The sequence below is a fragment of the Monodelphis domestica genome, chromosome 2 (genome assembly GCF_027887165.1).
Source record: "Monodelphis domestica isolate mMonDom1 chromosome 2, mMonDom1.pri, whole genome shotgun sequence".
Taxonomy (NCBI): Eukaryota; Metazoa; Chordata; class Mammalia; order Didelphimorphia; family Didelphidae; genus Monodelphis; species Monodelphis domestica.
In genome coordinates, this window is record NC_077228.1 from 411,922,648 (window position 1) to 411,940,559 (window position 17,912).

The 17,912-nt window shown below is 36.3% G+C and overlaps 1 protein-coding gene across 6 annotated transcripts in view; it reads right to left on the reverse strand.

The window, feature by feature from the left end:
- Positions 1 to 17,912, reverse strand: part of MAP7 (microtubule associated protein 7) — a 249,148-nt gene that overhangs the window by 229,762 nt on the left and 1,474 nt on the right. The gene's annotated exons all lie outside the window — the stretch shown is intronic.

Sequence of the window (17,912 nt, forward strand, 5' to 3'; positions counted from 1 at the left end):
GCAAGAGTACTGAGAACTTGAACTATGGGGGTAGCTGTGTGAATGGAATGGAGACAAGACAATGTTGCTGTGGAGGGAGAAACAAGTTTTGGCACCAATTGACTAGCTATATGGGGTGAATAAGAGTGAGGAGTTGTGTGACATTCCTGGGATCTGACTGTGTTCCAAATACTATGCTTTTCCCACAATATCAAGCTGCAAAGTACAGCACCCAGGTGGATTATCTATCCCTCACACTTGATACATCACTGGCCCACCTAGTTTTCTGATCATATATCTCTAGAATAATATATTTTATGCTACTTCTTACATGCAAATCATTGTTAAATATGCACATTGACCATTTCCCCCCCCATTTTCCTCCCTATGTCTGCCTGTTCATGTCTCATACTTTTATTATGTTGTTCAGTCATTTTAGTTGTATCCAACTTTTTCTGACCCTATTTGGAGTTTTCTTGGCAAAGATAATAGAGTGGTCTGCTGTTTTCTTCTACAGCTCATTTTAAAGATAAAGAAATTGAGGTAATCAAGGTCACAAGGTAATCTGAGGCCAAATTTGAACTCAGGTCTTCCTGACTCCAGGTCCAGTGCTCTATCCACTGTGTCACCTAGCCATCCCATACTTTCATTAAGGTAATTCTAAAAATGGGAGTAAATAATTTTTACAAAAATAAAACAGAATAGTTGTTTGTGCTTTCTTTATAGCCTTTCTTTTTCTTGTAGTAACACTTAGGAATCAACTTTTTCTAATTGTTTATGTTCTCTTTAAATATATATTTTAAAACCCTTTACTATCTGGCTTATTATCAAATTCTAAGACAGAAGAGTGGCAAGGGTTACTAGGCAATGGGATTTAAGTGACTTGCCCAGGATCACACAGGTAGGAAATATATGAGGCCACATTTCAACCCAGGTCTTCCTGACTGGAGACCTGTCACGCTATCCACTGTGCTACCTAGCTTCCTCCTCTTTAAGATATCTTTAGGAAATACTGATACTTCAACACTCTCAAAATTGTGCGGCCTCTAGCACAAACTTCCTTGGTCTGATCTGTGCCTTCATTTCCATTTCTTCATACAGTATATTAAGGGCTGAATTGTCAATGATGAAGAAAATAGTTTGCTACAGAAATGGTGACAGATCTCTTCAACTTGTTATCTGTTTGCTGTCTCCTTTCCATTTTCATTTTTTCCATCGTTCATTTTTAGTTTTTCTTAGGAGCTAATTGGATCTCCACCAAACATTTGGGAAACTTATTTTCCCTCCAGTTTCTTCACTGTGTTTTGAGGTGACATTGCTCATAGTCTTTCACCAAACTTCTTCTAGGATGTTTTTCAGATAAGCCTACATTCCAAACAAGTTGCAAGATAAAAAATTAATATCCAAAAACTTCAAGTATTATATTTTTAAAAGAATTTATTAATAATAACTTGAAAAAAAGGGAAAATGATAGCAAAGAGAGAGGCCCGTGAAAAGTGGGAAGAGAGAGCAAAAAAGGCGGGGTTGTAGCAAACTTATTTATAAAATGTAAGGAAGCAAAGTAGGGAATGTAATTCAAGGAATTCTGGGAAAAGTAAAGGAATTCTGGGGAACACAGTCTTGGAGAATACAATTCTTTTTACACATAGTGTAGCCCCTGGTTTCTGTGTTTCTCTTCTTGGCAAATATGGTAGGTGCTTGCTGGGTCAGGGGTTTCTAGGTTCTTTTAGCATCTTTATTATGGCAATTGTTCTGAGGGTGATTGTGATACTGTCTATTAAATGTTCCTTTATCTATTTTCCAGCCTCAGTAGCTTGACTAAGCCAAGGGTAGGGCTCTTCTAATTGTATGCAAATCCTCTTTTCATCTTTATCCCTTCCTCTAATTTGGTGTTGATTCTGATCTTTGCTCTAACAAGTTGATGGTCTGACAAATATACGAAGGGCTGATTCAGAAGTTACTGCCCTCAGTGACTAATCATTTCTTGTCTGTTAAGATGGTTTCACTTTTTTTGTGATGTTACTTGTGGCTGGTCATGTCCAGCACCACCCAGCTCTCTTCTTGAAGAAAACAAATATTCATGACAATTAGGTATGAATCTTCTCATGAGGCTAGGTTACAAGCTTCTGGCCTCTTTTGAACCATATTTCCCCATATTTTTCATTCTTCTATGCCTACTGAAGTCATTAAGTCTGAAAGCATTATTTTGATTAAATTTGAAGTTCATAACTGAGCTTCTCATAAAATTTCTCCATGTTTTCATCATCTACAATAAGATGGTTAAAAATGTGGTTAATGTGGAGTTTAAAATCACCTTTGTTTCTAAATAAGTATACGAAGGCTTTGTAACAAAGATTGAAAAACAAAGAGGTAAAAAAGGAAACTCATTAAAAAAAAAAGCAAACATCAACTAAACCTAATGTGATATTTAATGTTCCACACCCATTGTCTCCCACCTCTTTGAAGATGAGAAGGAAGAACATTTTCTTATCTCTTCCACAGGATCAAGCTTCTCATTATAATTACCCAATGTTCAGCTTAATCTTTCTTTTCTTTCAATTTATACTGTTGCAGTTATTTTGTAAAATTTTCCCTAGATTAACTTCACTTTTTAACTGTTAATATAATTTTTTATGCTTCCCTAAATTCTTAAAATGTCTTATTTCTTATGGTGCAACGATAGTCTAATACATTCATGTGCCACAATCTGTTTAACTATTTCTCAATCCATGGTCTGTAATAGGTATTTATACAAAAGCTACAAATGCCTCAGTAGTCTTTTTGTATAAACTAATCATAAGCTCTGTATATAAAAGCACAGAAAAAAATAAGTGAAGGTAAACTCTAGGAAGTATCTGGAAACTTTTGTGTGTATAGTATCCAGGTAGCCTATACATTGCGACTTGATGCTTCCTAGTCCCATTTTTATTCATTATAATCGGAAGACAGGCTCTAGGGATCTGAGCAAAATGTCTGGGGCCAATTCTTTCTCTATTTCAGTGAAGCATAATCACTGTCTTGTTGAAAATAAAAACAACAATAATGATTTTAGCAAACATTACAACAGTCCAATGAACATCCAATATAAAAGAATAATACAGGATAACAACCTGGTTTCAGGATTGTTTCTATGGGAACTCTGTAAAGCTATGAAAAGAATGAGATAATGAAACATAGCTTACATTTACATGGCAATTAATGGTTTATAAAGTACTTTACACACATTGTCGTTTGATCTTCATGATAATTCTGTGAAGTAAGATGTCTGAGTATTGTTATCACCAGTTTCCAGATGAAGAAACTAAGATTACCTTCTATTTAACTTGAGGCTGAGCCCATGGAGCATCAGAGGTAAGAGTCTCCATGATGAATACTGTAGCTACAAAGAGTGATGATGACAGGTAATGGATAGATAATATTCATCTACAACTGTCTCTAAGTATGTCTACATTTTCCACTAGAATATTTGTATGTGAAAATAAGAAACAATGAGTCAACATTAGAATTCTGAAAAATATCTCCAAAAATGATTAGTTTGAGTAAGAGCTTCAATAATAAGAACAATAATATTAATAATAATTATGGCCAGCATTTGTACAGCACTTCCTGCAAGCCAGGCATTGTGCTAAGCACTTTTTCAACTAATCCCATTTTACAGATAAGGCAAACGAGATCTAAATTATTTGCCCAGGATCACACAGCTAGGGTAATACTCCACAAGGTACAGAAAGGAGGTAAAGAATAGTAGTAGTCTCTCGGTAACCGAGGATGACGATTGTCTTTGTGCTCTTTCATCTGTGATGTAGATGAGTGTGCACAAAAACACTTGTGCATGAAGGAGATTTAAGTGGAAAAGTCGATGCACAGAGACAGTCCCACTCTCTCTGCGTTGGAAGCCTGGGTCCAGTGGCATGAAAAGTCGTTACACCTGGAGACTTCCTCAGCTGCATTGGATGGCTGAGTTGTCTTTTGTGCTCCAACATGCCCTAAGCACTCCACAGTGCCTTGCTGTGTCGCCATCTCAGCCGTTGAACCTTCTTATTGGTTTCTTCCATCTGTTCCACTGAAACAGTCTTCACATGCTGGGTGAGCAAAGCCCTGATTCACCAGGGGTCGACGTCGACCTGATGGCTACCTTCATAAGGTTTAGCCGGCCTGTCGAAGCCGTTGCCCCAGGTGTGGTCTCTGCCTCATGCTAGCAGCTACTGGGAGCCACAAGTGAGAGCTGGGTGTCAGGTGAGGGTCTGAGGCTGGAGAGCTGCCCTAGAAGGGCATGACAAGCCCTCCATACCAGAGATACTATTCCTCCCTGAGAACCCCATAACACATCTGATGATGTGTTTGTAGCTGCATCAATGTGAAATAGAAACAGACTGAAGAATATTAGAAATGAAAAGGGTCTTGGGTTGAAAGATAAATGGGATAGTCCAAACTGTCTCAGGAAGAACAGCATGTAGGAGCAGCTAGGTGGCTCAGTGGAGAGAGTGAAGCAATCCTGGGTTCAAATTTGAGTTCAGATACTCCTAGCTGTGAAACCCTGGGCAAGTCACAACCCCAATTGCCTAGCCCTTAAGACTCTTTTTGCTTTGGAACCAATACTTAGTATTGTTTCTAAGAAGAAGATAAGGCTTAAAAAATAGTATGCACTGCCCATATTTAACTTCATCATTGAAAAACCACTAAGTGGGGCATGTGTCTAATTTTATGTTTGATTCAGCACAGTCATTGTTGACTAGTAACAGCCTGATGCCAGAGTGATGACCCATATTGAAATGCATCTAGCAGAATTGCCAGGTAAGAGTGTCACCCAGCTAATTAAGAGTCACCCCAATGAATGACAACAAACATTTGGTGCCCAGGAATGCTACAGCGAAATCCAAGGCACAAGCCAGTCTTGCATACCAAGCTTCTGAGAACCAGTAGTTAGATTCCTTAAAAAGTGCCGAATTCTAGGCTACAGGAACAATTTTCATTGAGAAAGTAAGGCACATGCATAAATACCATCTGAACAGATTTTGTCTTGGGGTTGATCTTACCAAATGAGGGAAGCTCTCTCGAGAATTATTATTTGGGGAATCTGAGTTTAAATGTACATCAACACACCTGGCTTCCTTAGTTGTTTCCCCGTAGTATCAGTAGTACTGATTTTTTTTTTGTTCTTACACAAACATCATAGAAATGAGAGGCACATTTTAAGAAAATACTAGTAGCCTGGAGGGTTACCAAGATGGTGAGGAGACTAGAGATCATTATGTTTGAGATTTGTAAAAAGTAGCGATATTATATCAAACTTAAACAGAAACAGATTCCTTAGCGTACATATTGACTTAGAAAACCACAAATTAATATTATCTATGTGTGGGGACAGCATGAAAACAGCAAGGGCTCTCACACTGTTCCCACATCTATGTTGTATTATGTTTATTTTGTTAAACACTTCTGAATTGTATTTTAATCTCATTCAGGCCTCATTGGGAAGTTTTGCAGATTGCAAAAGAGTTTGACATCCCTGTATTAAGGGGCAGCTAGATGGCTAAGGAGATAGAGCCCAGGGTCTAGATATGGAAACTCTAGGGTTCAAATCTCACCTCAGACACTTCCTAACTATGTGACCTTTGGGCTTAATCCCAATTGCTTAGCCCCTATTGCTCTTCTGCTTTGGAAACAATACTTAATAAAAGAACTGGAATGTTTTGTTTGGAAAAGAAGTTTAGAACAGAGGTCCTTAACCAGGTTTCCACAAATTCTGAGGGGTACAAAGACACAATTTGGAGGGGTTCATAAAATTGTATGGGAAAAGTTACACCTTTATTTTCACTGATCATTGATTAAAATTTAGCATTCAATTATTTAAACTATTACTCTGAGAAGGGGTCCACAGGCTTCACTGTCAAAGGGTTCCATGACACAAATACCCTGATTGAGGGCCCCTGATTTGGGGGGAGACATGATAGGTATTATCATACATTTGAAGTCCTGGACTTCAAATTTCTGGACTACGTGAGTGAGTCCAGAAAACAGATCTCAAAGCAATGGGAAGCAGAGACAGAAAGGTCTATTTTAGTTTTTGAATTTGTTTTTTTAACCCTACCCTCTGTCTTAGTATCTGAAGAGTGGCAATGGCTAAGCAATTGGGATGAAGTGACATGCCGAGGGTTACACAGATGGAAGGGTCTGAGGCCTCATTTGAACCCCCAGACCTCCCAATTCCAGGTCTAGCACTCAATCCACTAAGCTATCTAGTTGCCCCCATATTTTAGTTTTTGCTCTAAAGAAAATATTCCAAATAATGAGGCTGCCTGAAAGTGGAATAAACTGCCTTAGATGTTTTCCATTACTAGAGGTCCTTAAGAGGCTGTGGGTGACACTTGCAGGAGACTTCATGAAGGGGAATGCTTTCCATTTATAGGCTGGACATAGGATTTAAAGATAGAAGGAACCTTAAGGCTATTCTAGTCCAATGCCTTCCTCTTACAGAGGAAAAAAAACCTGAGATTTTAAGAGATTGGATGTCTTGCCTGAAATTATATAACCAGCTACTCTCTTTGAGAACTGAGAATGGTTGACTGGGGAAACAATGGGGGCGAGAAATCCCTATGATATGTAAATGTGAAAGGATAGTGTTAGAGAGTAAGAAGTGATGAATAAGAATTCAGAAAAGTATAAAGATCTGTATGTAATGCAGAGTAAAATCAGGAGTGTAAAAAGGACCATAAAAAAATCAAAGATCATTTAAAGGAAGCCAAGCCCTGAGTTACTGAAAAAGTAATGGTGATCCTAGAAAACAGATAGCCAGATAAATCTCTCTCCTCCTTCAATTTTTAATCTAAAACCCATGGATGCCATTAGGGAATCTGTGAAGTAGTAAATAGGTTTTAGCAGGCTGTCAAAAAGGGTCCATGACAAAAAAGGTTAAGAATTCTTGTGTTAGAGACCACAGTAACAGAATGTTTGTAAACCTTGTCTGATGCAGTTACTATATCAGATATTTTTGCTTAATTGTATTTCCTTGCTGGATACTAGGTGGCAGGATGGATAGAGTACCAGGCATGGAGTCAGGATGATGTCTCTTCTTGAGTTCAAATCCATCCTCAGACTGTCTATGTGTGACCCTTAGGCAAGTCACTTAATCCTATTTGCCTCAGGCAAGTCACTTAATCCTATTTGCCTCAGTTTTCTCTACTATAAAATGAGCTGAAGAAAATGGTAAACTATCAGATAGACAGAAGGGTAAAGAGGTAGACAGATAGATAGATATATTCTAATTCCTGTGGCATGATTTGATTCTAAGTCTATTTCAAGTTTAATACTATATATATTCTACCATGATCTGATTCCCCAAGTCAGGAAAAATCTTTTCTTTTTCAAGTCTTGAAAAGCACTTTATTTGTACCTCCCACACACTTACATGTTTATTGATATATTTTTTTACTTTATCTATATTTTCTAATATCCCCATATCTTTCCCCATATCCCCAGAGAGAAATCCCTAATAACAGAAAACAAAAGAAAGAAAAAAAAACTCAGTTGATCAAAGTAACAGACATCAATCAGACACAACAGTATATGGAGTGTTTTAAATGCATCACCTTCCCCTCTGCAAAGCCCAAAGGGAGAGTTTTATCTCTCATATATTTATGTCCTTCAGTTAAGTATGCTTCATATTCTCCCTTATGCCTCATAAGATTCTAAGCAACATGATGGTAGCTCCTTATATCATCTTTGTATCTTCTCTAGTGCCTAGCTCAGTGCTCTGCTCAAAGCAGATCTCTAATAATTTATTTAACTTCTTTGGAACTATAAAATGAGAAGTGTGTACTAGATAACCTCTGAGGTCCCTTCCAGATTTAAATTTATGAGCCTATGATTACCAAATTGAAGGGAAAAAATTAGTGTCTAGTTTCAATTGGTGATCTAAACAATATTTAAAATTAGATTTCATAAGGGAGCATCTGAATTAATTCTTCCCTATATAAGTCTATACCATGTTTGGTGACCAAATAACCAATGATCAATAATACTATCTGTGATTTTTTTTTCCTTTTCAGAAACCAACATAAGCAAAACTGAGTCAGAAAGATTGGTACTACAAAATCCTTACTTTTTTATTCATGGCACAATGGTGACACTGAGTTTTGAAAGCTCTGTTAATGAACTTCAAGTTCTGGCTGGTTTTACATCAAAATTGAAAGGCTTCACAAGGATGAATATGGTGACAGGCTTTAGTTCTTTAAAGCTTGCCTAAATTCAGAGAGACATATTACCAGGTTAACCACTTGGTCTGTCTTTCTTTCTTTCTTTCTTTCTTTCTTTCTTTCTTTCTTTCTTTCTTTCTTTCTTTCTTTCTTTCTTTCTTCCTTTCTTCCTTCCTTCCTTCCTTCCTTCCTTCCTTCCTTCCTTCCTTCCTTCCTTCCTTCCTTCCTTCCTTCCTTCCTTCCTTCCTTCCTTCCTTCCTTCCTTCCTTCCTTCCTTCCTTTCTTCCTTTCTTCCTTCCTTCCTTTTTTTTTTTGCCACAGATATTCATTAAGCCTGTAGGGATTTCAATTTGCATTGGTGGAGGGAGGTACCCATATAGATTCCACCAAGTAAGTCATCCATGTAAGTATTGGAATGATACTAAATGCTTAGGCTTCTAATTGCTATAAGCAAAGACTTAAGACTCTGGACTCCCAAACAAAACAGGTCACATGATGAAGTACCTCCATTTTAAATTATGTGTTATATATCCTATTATGGAAATAATGATCTAAAGTTAGAAAACAGAGACAGAAGGAATTGGAAGAATATAAAGCTTTTTATGGTTATATAATGTTTTAATATACATTAATTTATTTGAAAAAAATACCATGGTTTTCAATAAGCATGAAAAGTAGTTTTAAAAAAAAGCAGACCCATTATTCATCATGGTAGGCTCCAGAGAGAAGCAAAGGTCACAGACTAGAAAAATATGCAAAGAAATACATATTAAATTGCACTGATACAGAACTCTTGGAGATAATACAACTTTCTATATAGTCACAACTATCAGGAAAGATTGTCTAGAGTTTTAGATTTTTTTAAATATGGGGATATTAGGCACAGGGGAAAATATTTGTGTTTACAGCACAGAATAAAAGATCAAGATAAAAATAAGGGAACAGTAAGTCTTATAAAGTCAGAGGTGTATTTGCAGCACCTTTAATGCTTTTCTTGTCTAAGAAATCGTTTTCTATTTGTATATTTCAACCTTCAGAAATCAAAATGCCTACAAGCCCAGCTCCAGTCACTTAGGGTATCCAAAGGCCTATTTATCTGCATTGGGTAGCACAGTGTCTGTATTCTCTACCAGACTTTCATTGAGCAATGATTTCTCTAGAAGGCTCTAATTATGCAAATATAAAAAACTACTGGCAGTTGGAGATCTACTGTGTCTTGTTTCCTGAGGTTATAGCTTGGAATAGTACAAACAGAGAACAGGCAGCGAAGAATGAAAATAGGTCAATGAGATAATACTGACCTGCTGGGACTGCCAGGGTCAGAGGAATGCTTAAACCCAGAAACCCTAAGGCTTTAAAATCTAGATGTCAAGGTAGCAATCTAACTAAAAGCTTTTTACCTCCTTTCAATGAACCAACAAGCATTCATTTATTTATCATGAGCTGACTATGTCTGGTCACTGGGGTTACAAAAACAAAAATAAAATTCTATGTGCCTCTGAAGAGCCTACATTCTATTATGGGAGACAGTTTGAACACATGTAAGCATACTCAGAATAAATACAGGATAATTTGTAGAGAAGGGAGCCAGAACTAGCAATGGTGGGAAGGTGGGGGAAGTAATCAGAAAAAGCCTTCTGTAAAAAAGTGGTACTTGAGCTGAGCTCTGAAAGAAATTGGCCATTCTAAGAGGCACTAAGGAGAAATAGAGGGAGGAAGTTCTGGGCTTTGGGACCAGCCTGTACACAGGCAGAGACAGGAGATAAGATTCCATGTGTGCAGAACATCAAGAAAAGGGGTATTCCTGGACTTTATGTAGACTATGCAAAGAGAAAAGGGAAAGGAAAGCATTTATATAGTGCCTACTATGTGCTAGACATGCACTAAAGTGAGCACTTTTACAAATATCTCATTTGATCCTCATAACACATCTGAGAGGAAGTGGCTACTATTGTTCCATTTTATAGTTGAAAAAACTGAGGCAAAGAGGAGTACTGCAGAATAAGGCGGGAGTCAACTTGTGAAGGCTTTCAATGTCAGAGGAATTTATATTTTTGATCCTAGCGGTATTAGAGAACTCCTGGAGTTCAATGAACAGCAGATCAAAATTCTGAATTTGGGGGATGTTTACCTTTTGGAAAAATTGAACACCATTTTTCCAAAATGAAAGTTTTCTTCTCCTGCCTGAACTCTACACTCAACTTTTTTGGACCATGTCTTAACTAGTATCCTACTGAAGTACTTATTAAAGGTGAGGCTATCTACTCCATTCTGTATGTATCTCATCTCTCTCAGTCCACCTCTGGTTACCCCACTGCTTCAAAATATCTATGTACATCTATCTATCAAAATATCTATCTATTTTTCTCAAAGAAACAAAGTAAGGGAGAATTTCTCCTTCCCATGGACTAATTCCTAGTTACTTAGGTTCTGATTCTATCCTTAAGTCAGTCAGTCTGTCTCTATCTGTCTGTCTGTCTGTCTCTTTCTCTCTCTCCATTCCCATTGTCTATAAACATGCTTAGGTCTCTCCTGTTCTGCTCATAAATCAGAAGCCCTGGACTCAAATCCCACCATTGGAAGCTATTTGGGTGACTTTGAGCAATATACTTAACTTCCCTAAGCTTCAGTTTCTTCAGCTGTAGAATGAAGGAGTTGCACTAGATAACCTCTGAGATCCTTTTCTAGTTCTAGGTTCTATGAAAAATATTTCTTTAATCTTCCTATTCCTTTGATTCACTTTCTTCTCTTTTTATTTGGTGCTTCTGTCTTTTGTCATCCACATATTAACATTTTACACTGGCTTTTGTCCTTCTCTATCAGTCTACTGAAACCAACCTGTAAATGTCACCAAGACTTCCCAATCATAAATTCTATGACCTTTTCTTTATGTTTGTTTTCTCTGATCTTATTTCAGCACTTGAAACTTTTAACTACCCTTTTTTTTTCCTTGAAATATTTTGTTTTCTTTGCTTCTTCAATAAGATATATTGGTTCTCTTCCTGTCTCTTGGATTGTCCCTTTTCCTTCTCATTCTTTTATGTGATACTCTGGCTTCTCTCCTGAACATGTATGAAATTCCCAGCACTTTAACAAATCTAAAATTGCCCAGAAAATGGAAGTCTTTCTCATTTGTCAAAACAACTATCATCTATGATGTCTTAAATGATCATCTCAGGCAAAGGGATCCCTCCCCTTCTTCTATGCTTTTTTTAAAAAAAACTCTTCCATCTTGGAATCAATACTATGTATTGGTTCCAAGGCAGAAGAATGGTAAGGCTAGTCAATGGGGGTCAAATGACTTGCCCAGGGTCACGCAGCTGGGAAGTGTCTGAGGCCAGATTTGAACATAGGACCTCCCATCTCTAGGCCTGGCTCTCAATCCATTGAAATACCCAGTTGCCCCCTCTCTATGCTTAAAAAAAAAAAATCCATACCTTCTGCCTTAAAATTGATACTTGTATCAGTTCCAAGGCAGAAGAGGCATTGGGCTTAAGTGACTTACCCAGGATCACAAAGCTAGTGTGACCAGCTAGCTGAGCCCAAACTTGAACTCAGGTTCTCCCAAATCCAGGCCTGGCACTCTATCCACTGAACCACATAGCTGCCCCAATACTTCTATTACAATTTGTATCAATTTTATAGGACTTGTCATAATGTTATTTTGTTGTTAAATCCATTTTCAGTTGCATCAGGCTCTTCATGACACCATTTGATTTGGAGTTTTCTGGACAAAGATACTAGAGTGGTTTGCCATTTCCTTCTCCAGTTCATTTTACAGATGAGGAAACTGAGGCAAGCAGGGTAAAGTGACTTGCCCAGGGTCACACAGCTACTAAGCATCTATGGCCAAATTTGAACTCAGGTTTTCTTTCCTATCTTCAGGTTTGGTGCTCCATTCCCTGTGCCACTTATCTGCCCCATTACCTACCTCCGTTTTTTTCATAGATCTAAAATTCTTTACCACACTGAAACTTTTTTGAAGGCAAGGACTTGTCTTGCCCACTTTAGTATTCTTCATGATGCCCTCCATAAAAATAGTGCCTAGTAATAATCTGATTAATATTGCATAATTGAAAATCTGTTACCCTAAAAAAGAACTACATTTCCTGAGAGCCCACTGACTTCCTATCATTATGTACTTCCTGTAGACAGAGGATAAGTGAGGGGGTTTGAGGCTCTGCCTCCTCTTTGGGCATGATGCAGCAATCAGCAGTGATGGTGGTAAGGTGGGAATTTTGAAAATGGCTAACCAGCCATGGGCATGTGGTTTTCATTTTGTATGCTCTTTATTCCTTTATTTCTAATGATCATTTAATAAACCTCCTAAAATAAAATATAATATTTTTTATTATTTGAGATTTAATTTTAAATTTTACAATATTGACTATTGTTCTTAATTAATTGTTCATCAACATCATTCGACAAGCACTTATTAAGTACTTTCAATGTCCAGGATACTGGAGGAATGATAAAAATAAATAATACAGTCCTTATCCTCAGGAAGTGTATAATTTTTATAAAAATTTAGTTTGTTTGATTTTATTGATGTAGAGAACTCCCCCCTATCCCATGAGGAAATGCCTTTGACGAATACAAATTAGCAACTGTTCTTCACTTTATAGTCTTACAGAGTTGTGGAGATCCTGAGAGATTTAGCGACTCACCCAAAGTCATACAATAAGTATTGGTCAAAGGCAGAATGCTGAAACCAGCTTTCTTGCTTCTGATGCTTCCTCTCTCTACACTGCCTCTTATCTAAGAGTTTGGGTGAGAAAACATAGTAATAAATATGCCAAATACAAATTAGAACAGAAGAGTATAAGTATAAATAATATGCTCTTAATTCAGATTATGTTTGTGTTATTAAAATTATTATTTAATTACAAATGCTATTAGATTTATTTCCAGAGAGTTGTGCCACTTCTAATGCATACCAGCTGTGTGACACTGGGCAAATCATTTAATTTCTCAGCATCCCAAGCAACTAAGACCTTAAGTTATAAAGAAGGGGCCAATCTGTATTGGTAAAAGGAGTTTCCTCTTCTGAGAATGTCTTATACCAATGAAATCAAAGGTCCAATCCCTCTCCTCCTCTCAAAATAACTAGAAAGTAGGAAGGATTAGGAAATATACCTCAGAAACTTAAGTGTATTTTAATATTTCACACATGCACATTCTTCTAATGATATATCCTCCCACTTGCCATGACATCCAGTCAACTATTGAAGGAGACAAAAGAGCTATCCAAACAACTGAATGATAACATATTTTGAGCAAGGAAGTTAAAGCAATGATCTGGACTCCTAACTTTGAATTCCTTTAAATTTTTTCTCCACTTAGTTTTTTAATTTGGAAAAAGGACAATAGTCATATTTGTTTATTAATTCACTTGAAATTTTATGTCAATCATCCTGCAGGCTTTATCCTGAGTTCTAACACTATGAAAATCCCCACATCTTGTTTGCACAAAACATGTCATGGCATGAGAAATATAACTACCTATTTGCCTGCTTCATGTTTTTCAAGTGAATGGAATTTTTGTTTGAAGATTACTTGGTGTATGTTGATGTGCACTTTCATTAGTGAGATCACAAGTGATGATATTAAATTTAATAAATGATTTTGTTTTAAAGGAACAGAACAACTCGCCTCATGTCATATCTTGCTTCTTTTATAATCCTTCTTTCCTCATGGCATACAGAAACTACCAGACACTCATCATTACACACTATGTTTAGCAACCTCCCAAATCCTTGTTGTTTTATGAAAAGATTCACTTAATACAGCACTATCTCTCCATACTTCTATCTCTTGGAAATCTTGCATCTTTCAAGTTCCAGCTCAGGTATTATCTTCTCCACCTCCCTCCTTAGAAATTTATTTATATTTACTTCCTGTGTATTCTGTATTATGTTGTGTATGTGTTATATTCCTCACTTGATGACAATTTCATTTTTCTTTTTATATCCCAATGCCTCAGAGGTGCTAGACAAATAGTAGGTGCTTCATATGAGATGTTTGAATGGAATACAGCATATAAATTACATATGGAATATAATACATAAATATAAAAAACATGGAGGCAATGTGAATCAAGAGATAGAACTATGATCCGTGAGTCAAAAGACCTGAATTCAAAGCCCACTTCAAATGCTGACTGCCTCTGTGGTCTGGCATGTCATAAAACACTCTGGGTTTGTTCACTCATCTGTCTAAAAAAGAATCAATGAAAAAATAATAACTGAGAAGATTAGCCTAAATGACCTTTGCAGTTCTTTCTGGCCCTAAATTTAAAAAAAAATATTAAACTACTAAAAATCATATGCTCTTTTTACCAAAAAGGTAGTTAATTTAGGATCAATTTCTACTTGAGTGAAATTTACCCTAAAGATATAGGGAACCAAAGTGGCTCTTGTAATAATAATAATAATAATAATCAATTGCTCTATGACATGTGTGCTATGAATATATGAGTAGAACATTTATTAAGCAATTACTATGTTCCAGACCCCATGTTAAGTGCTGGGATGCCTGGAATACAAAAACAATCAAACAAAATACTCTTTATCTCTCAAGGAGTTTACATTATAAGGGAGAAATTTGGAAAGGGGAGAGAGGGAAGGCGAACATAGTGGAAGCAAGGATGCAGGCAAGTAGGTGGTAAAAGTCCTTAGAGCAGTCTAAATGCCATCTTCTTGACTCCATAGCAAATGGGCTTTCCAAAATTAAAAAACTGAATTAAAAACTCTCAAAGTAATAAACTTTTTGAAAAGAATATTAGTTATATTCATGGATAAAATTAATTTATTATTCTTTCATGTGACAAAATATGGTAGTAAAATTTATCAAGAAATAAATTTTAAATCATCAGATTTCTTTGGAAAGACAAATTAGATCTTCAAATTAATCTTTAATACTGTCTTTCTATTGACTCAGTGCATATGGTACATGCAGCTTCAGCTGAGCCATTTCTGTAAATAATCACTAACTACTCTTAGTTCCAGAGACAAGAAACATGGAAAGTACATGAGATCCTCTAGTGGTGAAATCTGGTGGTATCAATAACTAATTAATTCTACTGTGTTTTCTGAATTCTTAACTGTCCACATTTTAACCCATAAAGATATCAGAATGACAGATGGACTAGTTTCTTCCCTCAAAGCTAATAAAACTAATAGTTAAAATTTGTACTTGACCCAACTATTAATAATAAGTGTTTTTATTCTAATAGCTTTCCTAGTCCTTTGGGCACATACCTTTTTAAAAAATTAGATACTTTCTAAGAAAAATTATTCAGCTTGGACTAAAAATAAAAAAAAATCTATTTAGTGCTTTAAGTCTTTCAAAAGATTTTTTTTTTGTCTGCACAACCTTGTGGGGTAAGGACTTCAAGGATTGCAAATCCTATTTGAAGAAACTGAAGAAACTGCTACAGCAGATTAAAAGCTAGTCCACTATAATGTTAAGTGGAAGAGAAACTAAGAGAGACATCCAGCTTTCCTGAAAACAAGGATCAAGTTATTCCCATTGCACTATGCTGCCTCTGCTGGTTATCAGTAAGATTAACATAAGGGGGTGGGGGTGGGGGAAATGCCCAATAACATAGATAACATCTCTTCAATTTCTGTAAACATGGGCTAAATGTACAGAATGCCTTTTTTTTTTATCAAAAGTACTCTCATTTCTCTTCTCTCACTAATGACTTGTGAAATATGTAGGCAAAAACAGATACTATAAATATTTTACATTATATTCCTTTTCTAAAATTTTTACTCCAAATTATTTAACATGCTTCTTCCACTGATGATTTGAGACCAGTATAATTTAAGGTTCTATGTATTTTATGTTGAATTTTCAATACATTGGGTTTGTTTTCAAACCAGTAACACAAGATTGAGTAAGTCACTTTAAAATTAGACCAGGATCCTTGAAGCAAGATATAAAGAGAATTTTAAGGACAGATTATCCTCTTGATAAGCATAACTAAGAAAGTAATCAAATGTATCTTTCATCTAGATCTTACCATTAGGGTTGCAATTGGAACTTTTCAATAGCAACAGAATAGCAGAGAATAAAGAGTGGTACACAGACAGAGTCTTTAAAAGAAGGAAGACTTGCTGGGTGTGTAAAACATCCAGTATTGTATCCAGGATGATTAATCACTAAAATTGAGCTCACATGTCTATCACACGACTCCAACAAAGTCTGCTTACTGAACTTTTTCACCTCCCAAACTTAAAAGATCAAACTCTGATAAATTCATTGACCTTTTTATGTGCATTAAACTGGTACTGGCATGTAAAAAATACCTAATTTCTTTCAAAATACTAATCGTAAGAAACATTTGTATGACAAATAAATATAGTTAAGAGTCAGCCTGATGAAGTGAATAACCATCCTAACCCTGGAATCAGATAGATTGTGGTTCAAATCTTCTCTCACATATTCTGATTTTGCTACTTAACTTCTCAGGGCAATAGGCAATTCTGTAAGATTTTGTTACCTAAGAAATAGTATCTACTTAAAGGGAGTTTACCACAGGTCTAGACAAAAAAAAAATCCAAATTATATCTAATCTGCAAAAATTTCTCTGGCATACTTATAATAGGTACTCAGAGATTAAAAAGAATAGCACTAGAAAAATTTAGGTTAATATTTTAATGTTTTAAATTATTATTAGTTTTTTAAAAATTAAAATATTGAAATTATTATCAGAAAATGAAGCACACTGGAAAGACATACACATATATGTATGTTTGGTATAATCTTTTCAGACAGAAATAGGCAATTGTTTTTGTTGAGATTGAAAACAATAGCATGTCATCCATTATAAAGCAAAATATTTCACTGGTATCCCTCTGGGTTGGGCCAAATATTCATTACTCATCATTAGATCACCAATTATCAGAGACTATGGACACTGAAATAGTTGCCACAGTTTATTCTTCTGCATGCATTTCTGAACAAGATGTTCCCATGGAAATGGTAAAAAGTGATCAACATTTCCTGCCATGAATAATATGTATAAGCCTAATAAGATAGGATTCCCTTCCTCCCTTAAATTCGAAGTTCTAGAGAGTTAAAATAACACATTATTTACATTAAATTAAGTGAGCAGGCCATTCCTAGCTTGCCCTCAGGATGGGAACTTGGGAGCTGCACCCAGCTCCACAGGATCCCTGGAGAAATATTACCCATGCCCTTTCTCCACCCCAAAACAAAATAATAATTTGCCACCTGGGGTTTACACATTAAAGATGAGCCAGACCACATTTCAAGAGAATCCAGATTCACTCAGGACAAGTTCAAGGCAGAAAGTAAGTTTTGACCTAGATTATTTTTGGCTGATTCGGAATTCAGTTCCCACTGTTGCAGCATCCAGTGGAGCAAAAAACAGTAAGTGTGATTTTCCATGCTGTGTAGGGCAACCAAATCCTAAATTTCTGTATACTCGTTTGGAAACTAGTGGTTTCAGTCAAACCTGAAGACCAAGTTTCAACCAGTTTCACCATCATCCTACAGTGCTTGCTCTTCTCCCTTCTCAAGTTCAGACGTCAGTAAGTGTCCAGTTGTAAACCCCAAAGAAAAGAGAAAGTCCAGGCTAAGTAAGCCCTTTAACCTCTCTGGTTGGATAACAGGGTTGGGATACCGTGATCCAGGGTGATTCTGGGTTAAAAACAAAATAAAAACCCAAGAAACAAAACTCATCTGTACCTTAACCCGCTTCTGGGGTCG